At 34.0% G+C, this 5,359-nt stretch overlaps 1 pseudogene; it reads right to left on the bottom strand.

Annotated features, from left to right (window-relative positions):
- Window positions 1–599: 599 nt before the first annotated feature.
- LOC139852595 (uncharacterized) lies at window positions 600–4,666 on the bottom strand (annotated as a pseudogene).
- Window positions 4,667–5,359: the final 693 nt, after the last annotated feature.

Raw genomic sequence — 5,359 nt, 5'->3', positions numbered from 1 at the left:
TACCCAAATGTAATGAAATCGGTATGGAATCGAAGAGGAAGTTGCAAGGATTCCAAATATGTAATTTGTTTTGCAAGACACCCGCTAGCTTGGATTTAGATGATGATTCTTCAAAATGGAGAATTGAAAGAAAATGTGGAAGTAGAAGAAGAAAAGGAAAATGAAAATGAAAAAGATGGGTGGTGGGGTGACTAGTCACAAGTTAGTCACCTCTTTGGCTCTTTGGCGAAACTAGTCCATCGAGTTCGGTTGCGGTTGCGTGAATTACCTAAACGAGATATTTTTAAAACGCGTATTAACGAGGGACGTCATAATCATATAACGGAATTTAAATAGTTAAACGGAAAAGTAAACGGAAAAAGGCGGGATGTTACACCATGGGTGGATACTTCATGGCAGGGATGAAATTGTGGTTTTTAATATATATAGCCAACGGGGGTCGAACTCCTAACCTCCCCTAAAGGAGGCAGGCCACCAACCACTGGACCACATCACAACTTCAAACATAATTGCAATTTACCTAAAAACTTCTGTAAAAATTACAGTATACATTTCACTAACATATGGCTCTAGTTATTGAGTCAACAGCAAACGTCGATTTATTGGCGACTTGACTGACTCTTAGAGCCTAAATTAAATTTTAGGCAAGATTTAAAACCCATGAAAATTTGATTTTACAATTTTCATGGCGTCTCAATTTTATTTTATTTTTTAAATACTTTTTTCCTACATATTGGCTAGAGGTCCACTCGGAAGCAATCTCTCTATCCGTCGAATAGAGAGAGGGATGACTTTTTCTACTTTTGAGAGTGTCTTCACTCTGGGTGGAGAAATGACTTGTCTTTATTCTCGGATAGGGGAAGGATTGTCTACATCTCACCTACCTCATACACCACTTATGTGATATTGGTTTTTGTTGTTGTATTTCCCTAACACCGATCCTATGAAACTTTTTATGAAGTAAAAAATTAGCTTAATCAAAAGGCCGAAAGGGGTTTTAAAATTGTGTCATAATAATCAATAATGCATTGTCACGTCGACCTTTTAATCATTCTGTTTTAGGTCTTTTGTGTTGTTTGTTCTCGGCTACTACATCCATGATGTATTCATTCAATTGGTCGCCAAAGATCTTGGTAGAGAAATTGGTGACAACATGGGATCGTGCATTTGCACCCATTCGTTCTGCCAGTAAGGGATCCTTCAAGAACTTGGCCATGGTGGTGGAGAAGCTTTGTGGGGTCGGGTCACATAAGAACCCTGTCTCACCATCTTTCACTGTCTCAACTGGTCCACCACTATTGCAAGCTATCACGGGTTTACAGGCAGCCATGGCCTCCAGTGGAACTATTCCAAAATGTTCATCCTGCGAATTCAATCATAGTAATCTCGGTTATAATTCAACTAAAATTGAATCATAGATCTTCAACAACAGCTTGAGAATTAATGAGACTTCACAAGAACAGCTTCCTTATATCCACAGCGAGAGCAGCACTCAGTTTTATTCAATTGTACAAATGATCAAAGATGTGTGTCGTTTACAACTCCAGTATATGTAACAACACGTGCCTAAATACTTACTAACATCACTAACAATTTATATAATGTATGTATTAACCACTAATATCCTGAAAAGTGGATACTAAACTAACTATAATTGACTATTTGACCCGTAACAATAGAGTACAAGAAACACATTCAAAAACTATAGTAGATCGTGCAGTTAAACTAGATGGTTTCTTTGCATTAGTTACCTTATTATGAGGTCTAACCTTAGGTATTTTCAAGGGGCCCTTACAAAATGAAAATATGAACTTTTGCATTAAACAAATAATAGATGTACGAGTCAAAATGGGGTTTCAGTTACAATGGGTTGCTTTTACCACAGATTGGGTTGCAAACAACAATTATTTGTCCAATTTTTCACAAATAGTTAATATGATAACAAAAAACCATTATATTAGGATAGCAATCTGCTTTATTAAAACAGAAAAAGTAACATTTATTCAAATGTTTAACCACAGTTACTACAGATTAGAGAGACTGTAAGCAATTAAAATTACGATTTCGTTAATTTTTAACCCATTCAACCCAATTTCATATTTACAAAATTACTTCCATTTGATCCATTAGCTAAAAACCACTCTGCCCAATCAATGCAGTCATTTGTAAGTAAATTGGTCAAGTTACCAAATGTAACTAAAAGCATCTAAAACTTCAGTTGTGCAAAGAGTAAAAGTAGTATATCATATGCTAAAGAAAGTTGAGAAATAGAAAAGTTTTTAGAAGTTTTTGAGGCACCTTTGGTGTATATATGACACATAGGCAATCGGACAGGAGGGTATTTCTTTCGGTAGTGGGACAAGATGTGATGAACTTGACACGGTTAGAAACACCTTTAATATCTGCCAGGAATTTTAATTGCTCCAAGTAGTCAACATTCTCTTTCAACCGCTTATCAAATCCACCTGTAGAGAAAAACATGATGATTAAAAGAAATAAAACTTAGTACATCTGTGAGTGAAACTTATGTAACCAAGTACTGAACTCAGAGACCATGTACGTATTTTATGTATCTACAGATTAGCAAATATATACTAGTATATACTATAAAGCAGTATAGCAGATAAGAGTAAGAATTATGTTGTCAAGGTGAAATCTTTCATGGATCACTGCAAGTATTGTACTCCCTATTAGAAATAAAAGGTTACGAGCCAAAATCACCTGTCAAATATATGTTATTAGATGAAAGTTGCTGACAGAGAGCAAATTGTCCACGCTTTAGGATGTCAAATTTCAACTTTTAAGTTGATACTCTGATATTATTCTTAGATGAAACCATCTCCAGCGGTGACCATAAAATTTCTTATAAATATATATCACCAGTCACCAACTTTAAGGAGCATAAAGTCCGATTTATACATTTGGAACTAAGACATCATAAAGATAATATGGGCAAGCAACATCGCATTCTACTTTCCACAAACTAGACAAGACTCCAATGGATATAAAGAAAAACTACAGCAGAATATACAGTTTTCTAGATGTAATCTAACCTCGTGTTACAGTATATTAAACATACCAAAAAATGGATTACAGATTATGCCAGAACTTTTTGCATGGTGAATTTCTTCCATTTACACACATATTCAATGCAGCAAAATATATGTGAACGTAAGAATCTAATCTTATATAATGGCTTGTACTCAAAGGCACTTGCCTGCAATTGTCAATGTCGCATCGGGAGAGCCAAGCATTGCAAATGCTGATATTACCAAATCCACATTCTTTTTCCTTTCAAAACGGTTAATTGAAAGGAAATTCAACTTGCAGATATGCTAATCGGAAGTAAGACCCTAAAACCATAGAGGTAAAAACTTAGAATAAAGGCTCGATGAACCTCAAACTAGAAAGATACCAACAGAAAAAGAGCATCTGCTTTACTTATAAGCTTTCGGTTTGCTGAACTGATCCACATTTACAGCTGGATAAAGCACTGCTGGTTTAATCCCCAAAGAATCAAGACGATTGAAAGTTGCAGTAAAAGTAGATGCTGTAAATTTGCTGTTAACAAGAATCAACTCTGCCATCCCCGTTGTTAATTGTTCTAAAAAGTTTATGGGCATACGGTATACCCTTCTAAGATAAGTCGTGTGTTTAGCCAGCAACAAATCAGGGAAATGACAATAGAAAACAACCTAGATTACAACAACGACAACTAATCAGTAAACACATCACGACGTGCAACAGAATAAAATGTTGAAAAATCAACTATAGTAACCTTTGTTGACTTTTTTAACTTCAAAATTGGAATGACAACAGAGACTTGATCAGCAATTACAACATCAAAAGATGACCACTTGAACAACAGACAAAGAGCTACAAACATGCAACGCAGGTACGCGCATACAGCATGAAAACGATAAAAGATATGCCTGGGAAGGAACGATCCATATACTGTCACTGCAAATGTACCTGGATATATAAAGCAAAGTACAGATTATACTCATTAATGAGGTTATAGATGGTGATTGAAAATAAAATATTAACAAATTTAATTTTCTCCTCACTGGCTAGGGTTTCCTCGAAACAACGAGTTCTATCATGATGAGATGTGAATATGTGAACATTATGACCATGAGATGCAAGTTCAACTGCTGCATCAACTATTAACCTTTCAGCTCTTCCTAAATAATAATAATAATAATAATAATAATAATAAAAAAACTAAATATACCACGAACTCAGACTCAGAATTATCGTTTTATTCACAAAATATTTTTAAATGAGGTATTTAAGTTGCAAAATGCAGCTGAAACAGATGACTATAAGACGATTTTATAAGGCGGTTCTGTATACTGCTAGATTACATGCTAACATACAAATACTTCAATTGATATAGATAAATATAGTCTAAAGAAATATAAACACGCGCAGATCATGTAAGTACTGTTACGAACACTGAATTAAAGCTAGAGAGCATGAAAACTGATAATTGCATAAAGGATGGAAAAAAAAACTGAAACTAACGAACAGATACAAATTAAAACATTTCTACAGTATAATTATAATTGTCTGTGTATGTGAATACCGATTCCGAGATCAGGATGAATGATGGCAATGTTCATTTTCGAGTTTTTTTTCTTCGCATCCATCGCCTTAAACACTTTTGCTCATCAAAGGGGGTTTACACTTTCCATTCCAGTTCAATACAACTGCCGTTTTTGTTGAACAAAAATTAAGTTTACATAAAATGACCCTTAAGTATATCATATAGTCTTTTATCGCCTCTCAGTATTATGTTGTAAGTTGTTAACCTCTAATCTTTGACTGTTCATTATTTGCCTTGTACTGAAGTACTGAACTAGGGATGACAATGGATCGGATATGGATCGGGTGATGCCGTATCCATATCCATATCCATTTAGTTTTTGTTCATTCATATTCATATCCATATCCATTTAGTTTCAGATCATCCGTCCATATCGATATCCAATGGATTAAGCGGGTTAATGGATATCCAATGGATATTAAAAAAAAAGTTATAGTATTTTTTAATATGCGATTAAAACGTAAACGTAGTAGCAAAATTAAATATGACATGACATTAAAAATTCTATCCATAAAAATGTGTAATCTTTGTCGAAGATATAACAAAATTTGCTAAACTTATTATAAAACATTGATTATAAAAAATTAAATATGAAATTTGTAAGTTTATTTTGTTAGATATACATGTTTTTGTTAGAATGTTATAATTCACCCATGATTCTTATTGATCAAATATGCCAAATATATAATACATGATTTGAGCTCATATCCCTTGATTTTAGGGATTATGTCTCTTGCTACATTTAATACT

The sequence above is a fragment of the Rutidosis leptorrhynchoides genome, chromosome 6 (assembly GCF_046630445.1).
Source record: "Rutidosis leptorrhynchoides isolate AG116_Rl617_1_P2 chromosome 6, CSIRO_AGI_Rlap_v1, whole genome shotgun sequence".
NCBI lineage: Eukaryota > Viridiplantae > Streptophyta > Magnoliopsida > Asterales > Asteraceae > Rutidosis > Rutidosis leptorrhynchoides.
The sequence above is the reverse complement of the archived record's forward strand: the minus strand, read 5'-3'. Positions and strand labels throughout refer to the sequence as shown.